Below are 22,638 nucleotides of genomic sequence, written 5' to 3'. Positions count from 1 at the left end.
GGTATCTGGTGATCAGTTCCACATTACTTAGGATCACCTGATACATTCGACCTGGTAGAGTACAAGGTGAACTCGAACTTGACTCTTAAAATTTCTAAGTTTATCCCATGATATGTCCTGTTATAAGGGAACTCGTGGTCTCAGGTGGTTGGTCACTTGAGCAACAAGGCTAATTTGGTTGATTTGTTTTCTTAACCCATTTGCCTTTGCTCCTGTAAAATACCTTCCCAGCAGCGGAAAAGCCTATAATGTGTGTGCAACACCAAACACCGTGTAACGCAACGTCTCTCAAACTCAAGAGTACTCTAATGTGATTGCTGTAGCGTTGCGGGAATAAATCAGCATTAACGACGATACTGTATTGCATGCACTGAGCGCGAACAGGAGGTATATATCGGCCAGTTGATCTGCAGTGAAACTACCTACAGTCTGGAGTACAGCTGTTGTACGACGAACACTGCTGGATGAAAGGAACCCGAGAGAGAGAGCCAAGCAGTACTGTATAGTAATTGGTAGTCCAAGAGTGAAGTGGCGTTACTGGTGTTGGCAGCAAGTACTGTAAGTGAAGGAGCAAGTTTGTCTCCAAACACCTGTATCCGCCTCATACTACTCGCTAATGGTACGCGTGGAGAAAGATCGTCGGTAAGCCTTTCAATTAACCCTACTTTCTCGAATTTTCTCGACGTGGTCATTTTGCGAGATGTATGTGGCAAAAATTAATATATTTTCCGAGTCTTCCCGGAGGGTGCTCTCTCGAAATTTCGGTAGTAAATCTCTCCGTGGCACACAACGCTTCTCTTACAGCGTCCGCCTCTGAAGTTTGTTGAACATGTGCGTAGCGCTCTGGCATCGCATAATTCCCGGTGACTAAACGCGCTGGTGTTCGCTGGGATTTCTCTGTTTCTTTTGTCAGTATTAACTAGTAAGGATTCCAGACTGACGAGCAAATCTCACGAACCGGCAGGAAAAGCGCCTTGTAAGCAGCTTGCTTCGTGACGAAATGCATATCCTTAATACATTTGCCCTGTTGAACAATATTCGTAGGATGATAAATGTAAATAATTTATCGAAGTCTAGTTACTGTATGGAGCCTCGCTGGAAATCGACATGCCGGCCGTTGTGGCCGAGCGGTTCTAGGCGCTTCAGAATCCTGCCTTGAGCATGGGTGTGTGTGATGTCCTTAGGTTAGTTAGATTAAAGTAGTTCTAAGTTCTAGGGGACTGATGACCTCAGATGTTGTCCCATAGTGCTCAGACCCATTTGAAGGAGCTATTTTTGAAATCTATATATACAAATATACACAGTTAACGTCGTTGAACAACCTCCAAAATTTTGTCGGTGGATCACAGTTTCAGCCTGTGTAATTTGCTAGTAAAAGCAAGCAATTACTCTTAAAATGGCTTCACGTACCAATGGCTGCGATGTACAGGTTAACAGCAGTGATCAGCTTCCACTTGGTACATGACCGGCAAATGACAGTGAAGGAAAATTAGTTGCAACAGTAATCATTGTACTGCGATCATATAAATTTCAAAAGTTGTCAACGTATAATATCACATCGCTAGTGGGCTGTAATATTTCTGGATTTGCAGCCATCATATTCTGGTACAAGAAGCTGCTCTTAGAGCATTTGAGAACGCAGCAGCTGCCAGAAGACCGCCTGAATCGTGGTCCTTTTCTGCGATTTGCTGCTGCGTTCGGAAGTTGAACGCCAAAATGGTAATCTTCTATTATTAATATTTGAAAAATTAAACACCGTATTTAATGAATTTCAATTAATGCATATCTCAATATCGTGCTATCACTCCATTATTTCACAAGTATTAAGATCCAGCAGAATAATAAACAACTGCGAAACGAAAATATAGACGAAGCACTTCGGTGATCTTTGGATCGCGCCTAGCTTGGATGGCGGGTGAAGTGGTTGGGCTGTAAGATGAGAGCTGGTTCGGCAGTTGGAGAGGACTGACATGTTGTCCACAGCGGTATCAGTTAACACTTAGTTAGCAACGTGTAGTTTGTAAATGTACGACCTGGTTCGGCAGCGTCGGAAGATAGAGATGTTGTCTGCGCGGTCGCTGTTAGTTAAGACCTTATTACCAACGTATGGTTATTTCGACATGTAGTTGAGAACAGCGTGATATGAATTACGAAAATATGCAGTTTATTAATTTGTTGAAAACTAGGAACGCTTTGTGACTCTAAAGTGGTATGTAATTGTGCAGTATCTCGTATTCTGCTAATAAAATACGAGTGGCCTCCCGTATAAACAAACTGATTGGTAAAATAGTGAGTTCTGAAACAGCATTTCTTCGATAAGAGTTTCTTACAGACTCAAGATTAAGGATTCACAACCCACGTACTGTTCCTTGCCCATGTGCCAACAACTATAGAAGACAGCAGGTTGGTGAACACTTATTAGAACTTACGAGTTCCAACCAGGGTGGTGTAAGCAAATGGGCACCTCGTGTGTACTGTAATCTTAGTGCAAATGGAATTAGTGACACGTCATCTATGGTAATACAAGGAAGTATGAAGAAGAGAAATAATTTTGAGGGAAGGAATGTATCGTACGTGCTGATATATTGCTTCTCTCTAACTTCTCTTTTTCCGCTTGCCGTGTGGCTCCTATGCCATTTCAACAACAACAACAACAAAAATAAAAAAATAAGAAACATGGTTGTCGTAAAAACCAATATAAAAGTTATTCGTTCTTTCGTCTAGTTGAGTATGAAATTTTGTATTATATGCCATTTCTTTTCACTGTTATGTCAGCACATTTAAATGCATTTTTTGATTCCAGCTGGTGCGTATCATTTATTTGAACAGACAGTAGCTTCGATCTAACTAAGCACACGTCTTATCAGTGAACATCTGGCATCCGGGATTACCTTATGCATCCCAGTAATTAACATTTAGAACGTTATGCAGCCTTCTGATCAATGGATTTCTTTTTTGGGAATTTCATAAAGAACAATCAGTTTTACCAACATGTTTAATCCCTTAAACTTCATACTTGGCTCATGTCTGAGTGTTCTTACGGCAGCTAAGGTTATTAATTATTGACCATTCACTTCAAAACTTCTTTCATTTACTAGAGATCTTTTTTTCTCTCCATCAATTCTTAAAGTTTATACCTGTAAAGCTTACAACATAATGCTTAAAACAGTCTTTGGTCTCATCAAAAAATGAGCAGCCTATCCTGTTTTGAATATATGTCATTCACATTAGCTGCTATCTGACGGTTCGGTGTTTTTGCGTTTTTCCACGGACATACATTATCCCTTCGCTTGTGTTTCTGCTTGATAAGCATTGGCATTCACACCTCTTACTTTTCGCACTAAAAGTGAAGCGTTGTACCCCCAAATAAAGTGTCTCCCCGTTGAGTATAGATGTTACAAACAGTGTGGGGGATGAAAGTTCCTGGTAGATTAAAACTGTGTGCCGGACCGAGACCCGATCTTGGGACCTTTGCCTTTCGCGGAAAAGTGCTCTACCATATGAGCTACCCAAGCAAGACTGACGCCCCGTTCTCAGTGCTTTCCTTCCACCAGTATCTTGTCTCCTACTTTCCAAACTTCACAGAAGCTCTCCTGCGAACCTTGCAGAATTAGCACTCCTGAAAGAAAAGATATTGCGGAGATATGTCTTAGCCACAGCCGGGGGAATGTTTCCAGAAAGAGATTTTCACTCTGCAGCGGAGCGGGCGCTGATATGAAACTTCCTGCCAGATTAAAACTGTGCCGCACCGAGCCTCAAACTCGGGACCTTTGCCTTTAGCGGGCAAGTGATCTACCATCTGAGCTACCCAAGCACGACTCACACCGCGTTCTCAGAGCTTTCCTTCCGCCAGTACCTCGTCTCCTACCTTCCAAACTTTACAGAAGCTCTCTTGCGAACCTTCAAGAGTGTGAGAATGGGGTGTGAGTCGTGCTTGGGTAGCTCAGACGGTAGAGCACTTGCCCACCAAAGGCAAAGGTCCCGAGATCGAGTCTCGGTCCGGCATACAGTTTTAATCTGACAGGAAGTTTCATATCAGCACACACTCCACATCACAGTGAAAATCTCATTCTAGTGTGAGGGATGATAGCGGTCAGAAGCAATGACTGCTGTTGTTCGCGGAAACCAGAGAGAATTTTACAGTAGCAGACACGTGAGCGTTGCAGTCAGAGAGTGACATCAACATTAGCGCGGAATACCCATGTGCCTGTTCCATTCAGGAAACGAAGCTGGCGAGTCAGTCTCCAGCTGAAAGCGATACGAGTTCTTTTATTTCGCTTCGGCAGTACCTGACGGGTGAAGAGGCGCCGGCCTATTAAGCGGGACTGCCCCAGAGGAGAGAGAGACAGAGAGAGAGAGAGAGAGAGAGAGAGAGATAGAGAGAGAAAGAGAGAGGGAGAGAGAGTTTTCAATTAAGGGCGCGACGGCGTGCGTCGAGCCGCCACAGGCTCCCAGAACGCCGCGCGTCGCATGATTAACGACGTCACCGGAGCGCCGGCGTCGCCCGCCAAGCCCTGCCCCGCACTCGCTACGCCCAAGCCGCTTGACATGCCAGCCGCCGCCGAGAAGTCGCTGTTCTCATGATCCTTAAACTCGCAGGTTGCACCCACCAAGTACAACGTCTTGAAACTTGTAGTTGGCCCATCCTACCTTTCACCCGATTCATTTCATTTTTACAGTATCGTCACAATGCTATGCCAATAGCAGCGTGTAACAATAACTGGCGCTTCACTATTGGTGATTTGGTGCAACATTTTAGGCTGCCATAAGAGTCAAAGAACTGATCGTCTTCTCGTCGTCTGTCTTACAACGAAACCGAGTTAGGTATTGAGGGTACTGACCCAGCAGTGACCACATTGTTTCGGCGTAATGACGAGCGCCAGCACGAGGAGTTGAGTTGTTTTGGGGAAAGAGACCAAACTGCGAGGTCATCGGTCTCATCGGTTTAGGGAAGGACGGGCAAGGAAGTCGGAACCATCCCGGCATTTACCTGGAACGATTTAGGGAAATCACGGAAAACCTAAATCAGGATGGCCGGACGCGGGATCGAACCGTCGTCCTCCCGAATGCGAGTCCAGTGTCTAACCACTGCGCCACCTCGCTCGGTGCCGGCACGAAGAACAAGTACGTAACGGCAGAGAAGGCTGTGAGACGACGTCCGCCAATAGTACTCTGACTAACGTCACACCACGACAGAGAGTATAAGCGCCGCTTCTGCCAACCTCGGCCGGACATTAGTAGTCCCAGACTGGAAGAGAGCAGAGCAAGAGCCGTGACTTGTGATCGATATTAAAGTGTGTGTTGCGGCCACATGTGGTAAGCGTTGCTTCACGCATTGCAGCAACGCGCGCAGCTGATCGCTCTCGAGAGCTTCAGGCCACCATTGCCCCGCTTAAGCCAGGATGCGATGCGGTTGAGATGACCTCGTCACCGCTCGACACCTCAGTACCGGCACGCCCACGGAACCGCGCCGGCGTGAGGTCAGCTGCCGACGCCTGCTGCACCGGCGGCTGGGAAGCCGTCAGTCGCGATGTCCGCGGGGTCCTGTCATGGGCGGAACACGCGCTGTGGGGCCGGATTGCTGTGAAGTCCGGACGTCAGATCCCGGCGGCGCCTGTGACCGAGACCGCGCTGCGACCCGTCCTGCTGGAAGTTCTCGCTGTACTTAGTCAGTGATGGTGCCCACCGACCTCGGGCCGACCTGCACAGCTGAGGTTGACATCTGGTGGCCAACGGATGACTCCTGCGAGCTGGAACAGACTTCCCGAATTGTCACCTACAAAGATTGAACATTCGGGCATGCACCACGTCCGTACTCAGATCCAAACTGCTCCCTAATGGCTTTGGTCTGTTGCTGCCAGCGCTCCACTACTTATATCCGGCAGGAGGACGTTTTTTACCCTCGGTGGCAGCTTTTTGTTATTACTCACTCAGTATATTGCAGCGTAACTTAGTGTGCTGGCCTCACTTCCCCTTACTCAGCACTCGGCGCTCGGTCTATGTGTGCCCTTGCGTCAGCCTGTTGGTAGACTGCTGCTGTCAGCAAGGCTATCTGTGCCTGCCTACCTCGCAACGCCTCGGTCCCGGCGTGCCTCTGTTTTGCCATTCTCCCCTGAGTGAAGCAACGCTTACTACATGTGGCCGCAACATGTGTGATCAAATTGCATGTACATTGTATAAAGCGGGGAACATTGATTATTTGCATGTCGCCAATTGCTTGAAGAAAGACATTGTAAATACAAAGTTAACCGTTGTCCATTCAATTAGTGTAATAAACTCCATTAATATGATCAACTCATATGTTGTCTAGCTATCCGAAAAAACAGCTTCCTAGGTGCCCTATATGAGACGAGTGGACAGGTCACCACACACATCATGCTCAGAAGTAAGAGGCACCGCTTTTCATTAGTTTGTATCGTGGGATTTATTTGGAGTGGAGTTTGGGCAATTTGCTTCGCAGGGGTGAGGCTCAATTTAACTTAATAATTCATCCAGCATCAAAAATTTCAGTTATCAGAACAATAATCATTTACAGTAAAATAACTATAATTTTCTGTAGCCCAGAAATCAGCCTAAAATTAACAAGAACGAAATATCGTTCTGAAAACATCCAAACAATTAGGAAACAGCATATAACTAGGGCATTCAACAGTTAATGCAACACTCTTTTTCTCGGCCAATTTCGGTTGAAAAAATGCATAATTTGTTGTGCGGCATCGTGGAATATTTCCGCCTCAGCTGCTGTAGTTTCATGAAGTACCGACAGAATTCGGCACTCTACGTAGCCGTGAAAATGGCCTTGTAACAGAGCTGTGTCCCACGCAGAGGGCTGACAGTTTTTCTGCGGAAGACCTGACAGTGGACAAAAGTACGTTGAGTCGTTGGGAGAGGCGTCCATAATTATCACAACGAGGCCATGTTAACCTGGCTGATCTCCTGACTGACGGCCGGCTGCACACAGCTATGACTCATGCAATGTTGGAACGTGCGGACACACTCACTGGAGATGAATCGTGGATCACAAGCACACACCTCGTTTCATAGCCGGATTCTTTGTCTGTAGTGCTGACACACTCGTCCATAAGCTAGAGCACTGACAGATGTGAGCCAGATGCGTTCCTCGCAGCCTAACAGAAGACCATAAACAGCAATGGAGAAACATTTGTGCGGCTCTGCTTGCGCGTCAAGAGGCTCATCGTGACGATTTTTGTCAAACATCCTTAAAGCTCATGAAACATTGGTTCATCGCTTCGAACCGGAAACAAAACGGCAATCCACGGAGCGGCGCCACACCACAGCCCCTCCGAAGAGAAACGTCAAAGCCACGTCTTACTCCAGAAGTCTTGGTGGTTGTCTTCTGAAACTCTGAAGGGTTATTCTGTTTGACGTCATTCCTCATTGTGCAACGATCAACTGAAGTGTACTGATATATGCTCAGGAAACTGAAGAGAGTACTCCAGAGTATAGTCACCACAAAAGTACAAACTTCTCCTCCTACATCACAACGTCCATCCGACAGGTGCATATAAAATGTTGGTGGGCTGTTCTCCCTCGTCCAACTCAGGAAGCACTACGTGGATGGTGGGGACGTTATTAATGAAGCCATCTTTGGCACCCACGTCAACCAGTAGAGTGGTACCATGAGGGCATTCATGTCCTCCTAATAAAGTGCAGTAAGGCCGTCGCATTGAAGAGATATATTACTGAAAATTAAGGTTTTGTAGCCAAACGATTGGGGAATAATAGTGTCCATTCGAATACTGAATTAAATTTTCAGAAAGAATAGCTTGCATTACTTATTGAGCACATCTCGTACTTCGAGAGTTTTGGCTCTCTCCAGCAATCAGAAATAACAGCAAAAAACAAAAAATCCCAAAGAATACGTAAGTTCTTCATGATTATTGATATAATATCTAACTACACCTTGCTCTACTACTTGTACTTCCTATATCCAAGAACCAAGACACCCGATGCCAACGGCACTACCAAGTTGCCCAATTACGTCTGAATAACTTCTTATACACCCCATATATGCAAATTATTACGTATGTGGCAGTTGATTCACTACAGCCGGTCGTGGTGGCCGAGTGGTTCTAGGCGCTTCAGTCATGAACCGCATGACTGCTTGGGCATGGATGTGTGTGATGTCCTTAGGTCAGTTAGTTCTAAGTTATAGGGGACTGATGACGTCAGATGTTAAGTCCGATAGTGCTCAGAGACATTTGAACCAGTTCATTCACGTAAGGCAGTAACAAACCAAAATCTTTACAGACAGGGGTGTTGTTGTTGTGGTCTTCAGTCCTAACATTGGTTTGATGCAGCTCTCCGTGTTACTCTACCCTGTGCAAGCTTCTTCATCTCCCAGTACCCACTGCAACCCACATCCTTCTGAATCTGCTTAGTGTAGTCATCTCTTGGTCTCCCTCTACGATTTTTAACCTCTACGCTGCCCTCCAATACTAAATTGGTGATCCCTTGATGCCTCAAAACATGTCCTACCAACCGATCGCTTCTTCTGGTCAAGTTGTGCCACAAACATCTCTTCTTCCCAATCCTATTCAATACTTCCTCATTAGTTATGTGATCTACCCATCTAATCTTCAGCATTATTCTGTAGCACCACATTTCGAAAGCTTCTTTTCTCTTCTTGTCCAAACTATTTATCGTCCATGTTTCACTTTCATACATGGCTACACTCCACACAAATACTTTCAGAAATGACTTCCTGACACTTAAATCTATACTCGATGTTAACAAATTTCTCTTCTTCAGAAACGCTTTCCTTGCCATTGCCAGTCTACATTTTATATCCTCTCTACTTCGACCATCATCAGTTATTTTACTTCCTAAATAGCAAAACTCCTTTACTACTTTAAGTGTCTCATTTCCTAATCTAATTCCATCGGCATCACCCGGCTTCATTAGACTACATTCCATTACCCTCGTTTTGCTTTTGTTGATGTTCGTCTTATATCCTCCTTTCAAGACACTATCCATTCCGTTCAACTGCTCTTCCAAGTCCTTTGCTGTCTCTGAGAGAATTACAATGTCATCGGCGAACCTCAAAGTTTTTATTTCTGCTCCATGGATTTTAATACCTACTCCAAATATTTCTTTTGTTTCCTTTATTGCTTGCTCAATATACAGATTCAATAACATCGGGGAGAGACCAACCCCGTCTCACTCCCTTCGCAACCACTGCTTCCCTTTCATGCCCCTCGACTCTTATAACTGTTATCTGGTTTCTGTACAAATTGTAAATAGCCTTTCGCTCCCTCTATTTTACCCCTACCACCTTCAGGGGTAAGTTCAAATACACTCGTGGTGAACGCAGTAATCTTCGGTTTAATTTACCTAACCACGCGACGCGTGTACTGATACAATTATGTCTGCCCTGTATTCAGTCTCACCCTGCCGTAAATCCCGCATGATTCGAGATTAACAAGCCTTTCCTCAGCACTAGCGAACTTCCATTCAGGGAGTTATTTTACCTGCAGCTACACAGAAAGCAAATTCGCACGCAACACGCTGCACCGCTTCAATGACAAAGCCACCACGCTAACAGCTTCAATTGAGGAACCACTTAGGTAGTGTTATAAATGAGCAGCAGAAAGTGTTCCTTTGCCTCCTCTGGAATTGCTTTGCGTCCGGCCGGATAAGACAGCAACTCGCCCACGTGTTATTGTAAACACGCTGCCCGTGCTTTCGTCAGAACCCCCCCCCCCCTCCCTCCCCCTCCCTTTACCCTGCCAGCACCAGTTCTTAAGGCCTCTCGCAAACGTCACCAAGTCGACGTCATATTTTATGGAGCAAAATGCACACTTCGCACTTACTAGAAACCAGCCCCAGCCTTCAATCCTGCCCGAAAACATCGTCCATAATTCTGATAGCACGCCGGTATGACCTTCTACAAATACAGCTTTCAACCTTAAGCACGCACAGATTGTTTGTCACTATCTGTGGTCCACTGTATTCACCTATTGTCCGAGCGGGAAGTACTATACAGTTGATTAAGAGATTTGTGAAAAACTATTTTTGGCATTGGTAACATGCTCTGTACACGGCTTCTAACCTGTAACTAGTGCCTGAGATCTATTGTTTTGAACATTTCTTATGTTGCGATCCACATATGCAGTGTAAATAAATGAAAGAAATTAGTGAATCATTAAACAAATGGCGTAGCGGTACTCTATTATTAACATCCCTGTGGGGCGTTATTTCCTTTGCGTATTAAAGTTGAAGTGTATTTGGAGGAGATGCGCTACTTAGTTATAATTATTAAAAAGATTAGAATACGCTTTTAATGCCCAGATCCCACATACATAAGACAATTAAAAGATAACGTCATCATACAGAGAACAAAGTATATAATTACTTTACCAGTTACTGACTGAAGATCTCTCTACCAAAAGGCAGTCTGCGGTACTAGTATAATCAAAATTGTGCGCTATTACCATGATGGCTTGTGACCCTCCATGAAGGGAAAGAAGGAATTATGCTTCACAGAGATCGATCATCGAGTAGGTGTGGCCACCTCCAGGGCCAGAAAAAATTCTTCGGGCGATAGTATTTGGTATATAATAGCTGAGGCATTTATTATATTCTTGCGAGCGTGAGACACGAAAAAGATCGATTTAGTTTATAGATCATTACGATTAGCCATGACCAGAGAATTGATGGAATTTGGTGTAGAACGGCCTGGGCCGAGCCATCGATGATGACGATGATGATGGTTGAATGGCGCGGCGCTCAACTGCGCGGTTATCAGCGCCCGTACAAATTCCCAACCTTTGCTCAGCCTAATCGCGCCACTTTCATGGATGAGGATGAAATGATAAGATCGAAACAAATACCCAGTCGTCTCGAGGCAGGTGATAATTTCTGGCCCCGCCGGCAACCGAATCCGGGACCTCGTGCTCGGGAAGCGAGAACTGGACTTCTAGACCACGAGCTGAGGACACGAGCCATCGAGTTAGTTCAGTGTGGACTCCCTGATGGCATACAATGAAAGAGGAGCACATGCTAACCATGGAGTGACGCCGGCACGAAGAATGATATCCCCTTTACAAAACAGGCAGAAGGGGGACTGTTATAAAAGTTGCTGACTTGTTGACACCATATGAACACGGTCTATAGACTAGAAATGGAATTTTTACGTAACTCGTAAAGTGCATCCGTATCACTGAACGACACAAACCAAAGACGGCGCAGGAGGGGTGAATAGGTCAATTACATATAGCCCTTTTTAGAAAATTGCTGTAGCGTCAATATCCAATTGAGAGTGTACCCACTGGTTGGCGATGTAGATGTGTACCAGCAGGCGCCTGTTATGGAACCCGACTTGCATCGCGTGATCTTGAACTCAGATGATGACCACGCTGTCAGTCGTCTGGGGTGTGACAGATGGCAGCGATGTGACCTGTCAGACCGCACACTGTTGGTCGGATGTGGCAGCTAAGGTGTCGGAAACCATTTTGGTCATGAAGGTATTGGCCTTCACCCTAAAGAGGCTGACTTGCCATGGGGTTGACGACGAGTATAGCGGTTGGCTGAGGCTGTGCGGATGAAGTCTGTGAGGTATGACTCCAAACACTGGCTAGAGTGGTACGTGTAAAATGACTCTACGATGGCAAGGTAGCATTTGTGTGGCAGATAATAACGGAGTGTGAGACAAGCGGAAAAAAAGATAACCGAGGCTTTTTATACGTGGTGCTATAGAAGGTCGCATCGCATCACCGAAGAAATCTACTTTTGGAAAATACTGACAGGAAGAGGGGACAGGATGATAGGGCATGTGTTAACACATCAGTGAATAACTTCTATGGTGCTAGAGGGAGTTGATGAGGCAAAACCTATAGGAGAATACAGAGATAGGAGTACGTCCAAAAAATAACTGAAGTGGTAAGATGCAAGTTGTACTCTTACATTAAGAGGCTGGCACAAAGGAGGAATTCGTAGCAACAAACCAGCCATTCTCATATCTCTCAAACGTGTTCCAAGTGAGCCAATCCATCCTCATCTTGTGCTGTTTTATCATAAGTCCGAAATTATTTTCCAAAAATATGGTGTAAGGCTGATTACCTTTTGTTGTGTTTTATCTTATGTCATTCTGTGCTACATTGTTTAAGAGAGACTCTGCCCTTAGAGTTTCTTTTTTTAAAAATTATAGAACATAATTTAAAATTGAAACGATTCTTAGAATATTCTAATGAAAAGGTTAAGCCCAATTTTCATTCAAGAAACTCCAGTAAAATAGTTGTGAGAGATATGTAAACTTGAGATTCAGATTTGTAGCACCAGAGTCAGTTTGAAGTATACAATGAATCGTATCACATAATTATTTAACAATTTTCAAATGTCGAATCAGAATAACGACCAAAGTAGACGTATGTCTCCGGATTTTTTTCGTTTCCTACGAGTCTTAAACGTTCACTTCCGATCCGACGTGATTACAAAGCGTAATATTCTGACGAAATAATGTAGGCTCATGGTTGTGATATAAAATGACATGACGAAGGTAAAAACATCTAACAACGATCGTAACACGTCCGTTGGAAGGAACGTCTTCAAAAAATACATTTTTTGAAGGAGTCATGCAGTGTCCGCCATTCTGCCTTTTGTTCTTAGCGTAAAACTACGGATCAGTAAAGAAACACCGATATTATCGGCATTATAAGTTCGTTAAATATGTTGTTCTTATTGATCGATTCTTTCGTCAAATAACGGTGGAACAAAAACATGGCTCTGAATACTACGGGACTTAACTTCTGAGGTCATCAGTCCCCTAGAACTTAGAACTACTTAAACCTAACTAACCTAAGGACATTACACACATCCATGTCAGAGGCAAGATTCAAACCTGCGATAGTTGCGGTCTCACGGTTCCAGACTGTAGCGCCTAGAACCGGTCGGCCATTTCAGCTGGCCCTGATGGAACAGTGCCATATTTGTTGTTGAATAACAAGTAAACCGTTTTTCTTCTACTTATTTTTATTTATCTCTAACTAGTTTCGGCTACAACTGAGTAGCGTCCCAAAGGGATAACAATTCTTAACAATCACTGTATGCAAAGATACAATCCATTTGCAGTTCATAACGTTAAAAAACAAGTAGTTTGTGCAAGCTGCTTACATCTTCCGTTATAATGTTGGGTTACCTGATGACTAGTGTTCCATGCGGACGCTATACAGTTGTTTCCTGAAGATTGCCAAAGAAGCAGGTTTGAAATAAAGAAAAATCAGTAGAACAAAATAATATAATTTCTTATTCTACTTTAAATAAATAATTATTCTTGTATTCCAGACAGCCCTATTGGATGAATTCCGTAGGAAGCATGATGTAATACATACAATACTTTTCGCTTTCTGTAATACCCTCGTACGATCATATAAAGAAAATTAAACTGCTTGTACGGTCATTAGTTATCCTGTCCACGGCTCGCATTTTCAATCGCAAGTATACTTACCAGGGGACCAACTTGCGAAACGTTTATTCTAATTGTACGCTTAGCCGAAACAATTTGTGGCACAATGGAAGGAGTGAAATGTTCATTTTACTCTTTGTTGAACACCCTTAATGTGTATACGTGGAAATTCTTCATTATCCTCTCCTTTCGTTGATGCAGCAAAATTACACGTTTTGGATGTGTGGAAAAGACTTTCACGGTACTGTCAATTAAGAACAAACTTTTCATCTCTGAGCAAACTTTGTGCCCGCGGCATTGATATTTTGACTCTGTATAGATTCACATGAATATGGCACGAGCTGCTTTGTAATCAACATCAGATGACGAGGAGTGATTAATTAGCTGATGAAAATGACACGCATGGAAGGCTAATAATACGCTACAAGGGAACCATCGGATTAATTGCGCCGTACTCGGCCAAACAATAAAGCTACTGTAGTTAGCTTCTACAAATAGACTAATGGCCGCTTATTGGGCTTTCATGCGCAAAATGCTCAAGTCTGGCTTTACAAACACAGCAGTTATTTGCTACAGATTGAATGAGCTGCCCGGGGTCATGCAGCAATTAAGTAACACGATGCATTTCGGAAGGGTTCATTCACCTGTGCGGTAATAATAGAATGGTATTAACCCAGAAGTTAAAAAAAAGAATAGCGTTAAAGGTAGGTAAAGTGGGAGTGAGTCATGGAGGAAATTACTGGACACAGCATAGAGTTCGAATTACCACTGCGTTTAGGATTTCACTGGTTTTGAGAAAACAGTATGCTAAATATCAGCTAAAAGCCCTACGGGAGAGTATTTATTGAAGCTAGGGCAATAAAAAGAAAACTGTACACGTTATTGGCTTGTCCAAATAACCTTATTGAGAGAGCGGTCAACTTAAAACTGAAAGAGTGGGCAGGCAAATGTTCTTCACATCACCAGAAGTATTTTCACCAACCGTGGAGGAAGGTACTCAGAACTAAATAAATATGCGGTATCTGTTAGAGAAAGATGCTAGAACAACTTTCGAATTTAGGACACACTTTTTTCTGGATGTCAAATAAACCTCTTTCCCTTCCCTTTATTATTATTTCAAGGGCAGCAAGAAGAAAGACGCTCATCAGCCAAAGGTAACAGCTACATAAAAGGTGACTGAAATAGATGCAAAATATGACAATACATTATGAATTTTTTTGAAGTACGTTGGTGGACAATGTCTATAATTTTTTCACAAAAAAACAATGACAATAGATGAATTCCCTTAGAGAACTAAGTCGCTGAATGACGTTCATAATTCTTAAAGCTGCGGTGCAGTTTTCCACAGCAATGAGAAGCTATTAATGTCGCTTCTTTGGCGTTTACAATGAGTACTGAGCCTGCAAATTCGCGCATTCCACTCCCTTGGACACTATCCGTGGTGCTCTTGCCCTGTGTACAATTGCAACCTCAGGGCTGACATAAAACGCCAAATAAGTGCCCACAAACAGCTGTTCACTGCAGTAGACAGGTTAAGGTTTCATTGGCGACTTTACGTTACAGTTAAAAGTCCGCCTGCTTAGCTGGGTGGTAACATGCTTGCCTTGCGTGCAGCGAGCCCGCGTTCGATTGCCGGCAGGATTACAGATTATTTTCCGCTCGTAGATCCGGTGTTGTGTTGTCCTCGTCATCATTTCAGCCTCATCACCGATTCTCAAGACGCCCAATGTGGCAACGACTGAAATAACACTTACACTTGGCGGCTGAAGTTTCCCGGACGGAGCCTCCCGGCCAACAATAATATACAATCATTTAATTTCTTCATTATAGTTAAAATATTGTCGGTTGTGATAATGTAAACCATGCCTTGGTGGAACGGGGATACTGACCATTCAGGAAACTGATAATGGTCATGATGAAGGTGGATTGACGAGTATGAGCATTAGGAGCTATAAAACTGCAGGTAGCGACTAAAAGTCAGCAAGGATGGAGGAAATCGAATGTTGGTGTAAGGTGGAGAGACGGAAAGGAGGGGTGCTCTTGAGACGGTTTTCATCCCTGGGGAGTGGGAGCTGGTTCAGGCTCAGGTGGGAAGGTGTGGATAGGGTGTTTAGGAGCATGTAATGTGGATTATGGATTTAGTGGCACAGGGGGGTGCCAGGAATGGTCATTAGAGTGTGGGATGTCGGGTATCGGAATTGGGAATGGAATGGGTGCATTGCACCTGAAGGATTTCTAGGAAGAGAAGGTGTAGGAAGTGGATGAGCTGGTAGAAGATGCGAGTCGGGGATAACCTAAGTCATGACTGGAATACCAATTTCATTTTATTTTCGCTGCTGCCGGTTGGAACCGTGAGAGATCGCTGATCCAATGCCGTCGTCGTTTAATTCCCTAGTTCATTATTTTGAAATATATGTTACTTGCAATGTAATGACAATTTTTGTAAATATGCTGCTGGCATGTCGTACGATAAATAAAAAAAAAATAAGTGGAATACCATAACGGAGAAGTTTCATAATGGTACTGATGTTAATTGTAATGAGACTAAAATAGTGTAGATCAAAAAACAAATGGTTCATGTTAACAATGAGGTGGTATAACCGAGGAATTTGCTTTCATACGAGGATTTACGGTATTTAAAGATTGGATGAATGGCGAAAGAAACCGATGCGTGAAGACGCCCTGGAGTGTGTTGTAAGCCATAACTGAGTATCAAAGAGAAGCTTTCCGTGCGTCGCAGGCGGAAATCTGGCAATCGTTGTACATTAATTACGTCAAAGTGAGCCATTGTCTTGAATGCAAACTTAAGAAAAAGTGATTGGGACGTTCCCTACCCACAATGAAAAGATGGATAGTGGGAATCACTACGAGAAAAAGGAAAACTAGAAAATGGGGCAGACGTGTAGTAGATGTAATAAATAAGACTAACGGGAAACGGTAGTAGGAGCAACAGGCGAAAGAGCTGACGTTTTGTTGGAGTGAGAAGCAACTGAAACCGGCCAACGTGATAAGGCGTCAAGCACCTCTGCAATCATAGTGAATTTCATTGCGCAGGTTGGCATTTTTGTAACACTTGTCTATCGAGAACCTGCCACAAAGCAAATAGTTTCGTGACAGCGAAACAAAAGAGAATAAGGTTTCTGTTTACAGGAAATGTAAAAGTACGGCTGTTATGTGCTGACTGTTAATGAGCAATATCATTAAAATCTGTTTTTTTTTGGGTCATCAGTCTACTGACTGGTTTGATGCCGCCCGCCACTAATTCCTCCCCAGTGCTAACCTCTTCATCTCATAGTAGCACTTGCAACCTACGTCATCAATTATTTGCTTGACGTATTCCAACCTCTGTCTTCCTCAACAGTTTTTGCCCTCTACAGCTCCCTCTAGTACCATGGAAGTTATTCCCTCTTGTTTCAGCAGATGTCCTATCATCCTGTCCCTTCTCCTTATCAGTGTTTTCCACATATTCCTTTCCTCTCCGATTCTGCGTAGAACCACCTCATTCCTTACCTTATCAGTCTACCAAATTTTCAACATTCGTCTATAGCACCACATCTCAAATGCTTCGATTCTCTTCTGTTCCGGTTTTCCCACAGTCCATGTTTCACTACCATACAATGCTGTACACCAGACGTATATTCTCTGAAATTTCTTCCTCAAATTGAGCCCGGTATTTGATATTAGTAGACTTTTCTGGGCCAGAAATGCCTTTTTTGCCATAGCGAGTCTGCTTTTGATGTCCTCCTTGCTCCGTCCGCCATTGGTTATTTTACTGCCTAGGTAGCAGAATTCCTTAACTTCACTGCCTTCGTGACCATCAATCCTGATGTTAAGTCCTCGCCGTTCTCATTTTTACTACTTCTCATTACCTTCGTCTTTCTCCGATTTACTCTCAAACAATACTGTGTAGTCATTAGACTGTTCATTCCGTTAAGAAGATCATTTAATTCTTCTTCACTTTCACTCAGGATAGCAATGTCATCAGCGAATCCTATCATTGATATCCTTTCACGTTGTATTTTAATTCCACTCCTAAACCTTTCTTTTATTTTCATCATTGCTTCCTCGGTGTACAGATTGGCAGCCTTGTCTTACACCCTTCTTAATACGTGCACTTCGTTCTTGATCGTCCACTCTTATTATTCCCTCTTGGTTGTTGCTCATATTGTATATGACCCGTCTCTCCCTATAGCTTACCCCTACTATTTTCAGAATCTTGAGCAGCTTGCACCATTTTATATTGTCGAACGCTTTTTCCAGATCGACAAATCCTATGAACGTGTCTTGATTTTTCTTTAACCTTGCTTCCATTATTAGCCATAACGTTATAAATGCCTCTCTCGTGCCTTTACTTTTCCTAAAGCCAAACTGATCGTCACGTGGCGCATTCTCAATTTTCTTTTCCATTCTTCTGTATATTATTCTTGTAAGCAGCTTCGATGCATGAGCTGTCAAGCTGATTGTGCGATAATTCTCGCAGTTTTCAGCTCTTGCCGTCTTCGGAATTGTGTGGATGACGCTTTTCCGAAAGTCAGATGGTATGTCGCCAGACTCATATATTCTACACACCAATGTGAATAGTCGTTTTGTTGCCACTTCCCCTAATGATTTTCGAAATTCTGATGGAATGTTGTCTATCCCTTCTGCCTTATTTGACCGTAAGTCCTCCAAAGCTCTTTTAAATTCCGATTCTAATACTGGATCCCCTATCTCTTCTAAATCGACTCATGTTTCCTCTTCTATCACATCAGACAAATCTTCACCCTCATAGAGGCTTTCAACGCATCCTTCCCACCTATCTGCTCTCTCCTCTGCATTTAATAGTGGAATTGCGTTGCACTCTTTATGTTACCACCGTTGCTTTTAATGTCATCAAAGGTTGTTTTGACTTTCTTGTATGCTGCGTCTGTCCTTCCGACAATCATATCTTTTTCGATGTCTTCACATTTTTCCTGCAGCCATTACGTCTTAGCTTCCCTGCATTTACTATTTATTTCATTCCTTAGCGACTTGTATTTCTGTATTTCTGATTTTCCCGGAACATGTTTGTACTTCCTCCTTTCATCAATCAACTGAAGTATTTCTTCTGTTGCCCATGGTTTCTTCGCAGCTACCTTCCTTGTACCTATGTTTTCCTTCCTAACTTCTGTGATGGCCCTTTTTAGAGATATCCATTCCTCTTCAACTGTGCTGCCTACTACGCTATTCCTTATTGCTGTATCTATAGCGCTAGAGAAAATTCAAACGTATCTCGTCATTCCTTAGAACTTCATATCCCACTTCTTTGCGTATTGATTCTTCCTGACTAATGTCTTGAACTTCAGCCTACTCTTCATCACTACTATATTGAGATCTGAGTCTATATCTGCTCCTGGGTACGCCTTACAATCCAATATCTGTTTTCGGAATCTCTGTCTGACCATGATGTAATCTAATTGAATTCTTCCCGTATCTCCCGGCCTTCTCCAAGTATACCTCCTCCTCTTGTAATTCTTGAACAGGGTATTCGCTTTTACTAGCTGAAACTTGTTACAGAATTCAATTAGTCTTTCTCCTCTTTCATTCCTTGTCCCAAGCCCATACTCTCCTGTAACCATTTCTTCTGTTCCTTCCCCTAGAACTGCATTCCAGTTGCCCATGATTATTAGATTTTCGTCCCCCTTTACATACTGCATTACCCATTCAGTATCCTCATACGCTTTCTCTATCTGTTCATCTTCAGCTTGCGACGTCGGCATGTATACGTGAACTATCGTTGTCGGTGTTGGTCTGCTGTCGATTCTCATGAGAACAACCCGGTCACTGAACTGTTCACAGTAACATACCCTCTGCGCTACCTTCCTATTCATAACGAATCCTACACCTGTTATACCATTTTCTGCTGCTGTTGATATTACCCGATACTCATCTGACCAGAAATCCCTGTCTTCTTTCCACTTCACTTCACTGACCCCTACTATATCTAGATTGAGCCTTTCCATTTCCATTTTCAGATTTTCTAGTTTCCCTACCACGTTCAAGCTTCTGACATTCCACACCCCGACTCGTAGAACATTATCCTTTCGTTGATTATTCAATCTTTTCTCATTGTAACCTCCCCCTTGGCAGTCCCCTCCCAGAGATCCGAATGGGGGACTATTCCGGAATCTTTTGCCAATGGAGAGATCATCATGACACTTCTTCAACTACAGGCCACATGTACTGCGGATACACGTTACGTGTAAATCTGTTTATTGTAGGGAATCATATTTTAAACTGGATCACCGTGCGAATACTTCCTGTATCAGGGTTGTGTCAGAAAATACCACGTATGAAACTTACTTCACTTTTCTCACCAACAGATTGCTAATATTATGACCCAGTCTGCACTCATGTTATGATATCTGTTTCACTGTAAATATTTTTAAACTTGAGAATGGCTTTCAATATTAGCAATTGGTGAACTGAGTTCTGTTAAGCAAGAGACACCGTTTGCTGCCAAGTTTGTTGCGAGAATTCTCTTTTTTTCCGACGAGGAAATGCTGAAAAGTAATGCCTTTCAATTTTTATGTTAAAATTCTTACAGCTTTTTAAATAAAAGTTATTAGCATTCTACATATTTAATCGTTATATCTACATACGAGGGCTTCCAGAAAGTAAGTTCCGATTGGGCGCTAAATGGAAACCACAGTGAAAGAAACATTTTATTTGCAAGAGTTAGCTACACTTTCCAGGCACTTCTCTACATCGTCTCGGCTCAGACTTAGAATTTTGTCTGAGCGTTATACCAAATTTCTAACACCATCGTCATAGAAGGCAGCCGCCTGTGCTTTCCGATAATTCTCTGCGCTGGTCTACAGCGCGTAGCCTGCGCCAAAGTGTTGTCTTCGTATCCAGCGTTTCATGTGAACAGAGATGATACTCAGGACGAGCCAATAAGGGCTGTGTTGTGGATGTTCGAACACTTCCCATCGCAACGGCTGCAGGAGCGTCTTCACTGCCCCTGCAGCGTGCGGCTATGCACTGCCATGAAGAAGGAAGTGTGTGGCAGTTGTGTTACGTGGGCTGCATTCATTAAGGCGAAGTCTCTCAGTGGGCCCTCCTACTTGGCGGGAGACATCGTTGTTCTAGGCACCTTTACTCGCTCACAGCGCATTCACAACTGAAAACAGCATCTTGATGCGATCGATGGGCATACTACAGAAACTGCCCAAAACGTCTGTTCAAAGCTTTATCGGGTTTCACTGTGTTTTCCATTTAGCCACCGAGCGGACTTACTTTCATGGACAACTCGTATTTGCTCCCTCTATCGCTGGTGGGTTCCCAATGGTAATGTGTAACATGGCGATGTGTAAGTAAACTATGTCAGTGCGTGAGAAGCAGCGGGCTGAAATCGAGTTTAGAAATCGTAGACTTCATCTGCGCATGGAGCACCCTCTCTATCAGCATCGCAATGCCAGTCCACGCACGAGCTTTGCGATACCCCTGTCAGTACGACGCAGTGGTTTCTCTGTCCTCGATCGTCATCCATATAGCCCTCTCCCGACCCCATCCGACTATCGTTTCTTTCGAAGCCATAACGAATACATGAAGGATTTCACCTTGAGAGTGATGAAACGGTGCAAGAAGAGATGAGGTCGTGACTCCATCAACAGACTTTCCGAAGTGATCGTATAAACGAACTTGTCTCTCGTTGTGAGATATATTTTCCTTTCTAGAGTATCTATGATGACGAAAAAAATTAGACGTGAAGAATAAAGATGTAGCATGTTAATAAGATTGTTTTACTTAAAAATGACATTTTATTAACATAAAAAGTTCGGAAGCATTACTTTTCAGTATGTCCTCGTGAATTTCCTGGTTGGTGCTGTGTGTAACAATATAATTACAAATGAAATATCATTTTAGAAAAAGGAAACTATAATCGACACCTAAACGGAGATCATGGTGAGTAGCTTGTAACGTCACAATACTAGTTACTTTAGGTGCCTAACATCGCAACAATCAATTTAGAGTCCCACATCACACACTGCAATTTTTTCTTCTTTCTGAAAAAAGTCCTTTATTTATTTTATTTTTTAAATTGCTCCTTGTACTGATAACGACTGTCCGCAGCAGTCTGTCATGGTTAAACAGCGTATTCTCTTAACCTTTATAATGAAGGTGATTATCTTAGCACATTACTGCAGACTTATCGGTTTTGGCGACGAATCTGTAATCACAGGTTTCTCTTTCGTCTTCACGTTATTTCAAGTTTCAGTGGGGTAATGATTGATTACGTTAAATATGGAGGTAGCTCTGTCGGTATTTCACCAGGTGCAAGCTCTTAGTTTTATGACGTTCCGGATTTTAAAGCCAAGTAATTAGTTTGATTATTACTGAGTTTTCTAGTCCAGGAACTGAAAATTCGTTAGTCTAACCTTTTTCCCTTGCATAGATTAAAAATAGTAATCACTTCGTGAGCAGCACTGTTCTCTGCTGTCTTTCCAAGAGTGAACTCTTTGGCTAAGTTCATAATATCCAACTATTTCCTCGTCTATGTTTGCGCATTCATTTAAACTGCCGATATTCGTGACATTATTACTGAGTTGATTCATGAGGGGATTAATATTTTTGTACGTTGCTGATGAGTGGCTTATCGTTGAGATGAAAACAACGTATGATATATAAACTATCAGCTATGACTCGTACACTGTCCTATACATGTCATACCTTCATCCTCCTCTTCAGTACAGTTGATCCTGCGGGGCGGTGTTATATCCGACAGCTAAAAGATGTGATCGTTCTTCAAGGAGAAAAACATTCACTATGCGTAGCCACATATCATCCAGCCAATAAACCAACATCTTTATTTTACACATCCTGGCAATTGTTATCTGTTATGTTGTAATCGTCTTTATTTGTCACTGTTGAAATGATGCCAATCATTCTTTCTTCGACTTCCATTATTATTTGTTTATTTCAGAGATTTTTACGACATGTGCTGCTCCAAAGTGCGTGATACGTGAGCTGCAGTCTTCTAGCAGTATATTTTCATCATTTCGTTACAATCCGATCCTTCATCTGAATGACTTGGAGGCAGTTCTAGTTCGTGTGCCCATTCTTTCACTTCACAATCGCCATCATCAGTCAAGAAGCTGACATTACTGGTAATGCTTCCAGTTTCACGAATAGATGAAACACTAAGGCAGCTCCTAATAATCTGAAATGGAACTGAGAGGGAAGAACGTTTTCAT

At 43.1% G+C, this 22,638-nt stretch overlaps 1 protein-coding gene across 1 annotated transcript in view; it reads left to right on the top strand.

Moving 5' to 3' along the window:
• LOC126278938 (lachesin-like) overlaps positions 1-22,638 on the top strand; it is a 593,085-nt gene that overhangs the window by 203,976 nt on the left and 366,471 nt on the right. The window lies entirely within an intron of this gene.

Source organism: Schistocerca gregaria, chromosome 6 (genome assembly GCF_023897955.1).
Source record: "Schistocerca gregaria isolate iqSchGreg1 chromosome 6, iqSchGreg1.2, whole genome shotgun sequence".
Classification (NCBI taxonomy): domain Eukaryota; kingdom Metazoa; phylum Arthropoda; class Insecta; order Orthoptera; family Acrididae; genus Schistocerca; species Schistocerca gregaria.
Note: the sequence above shows the minus strand (reverse complement) of the source record. Positions and strands in the feature narration are given on the sequence as shown.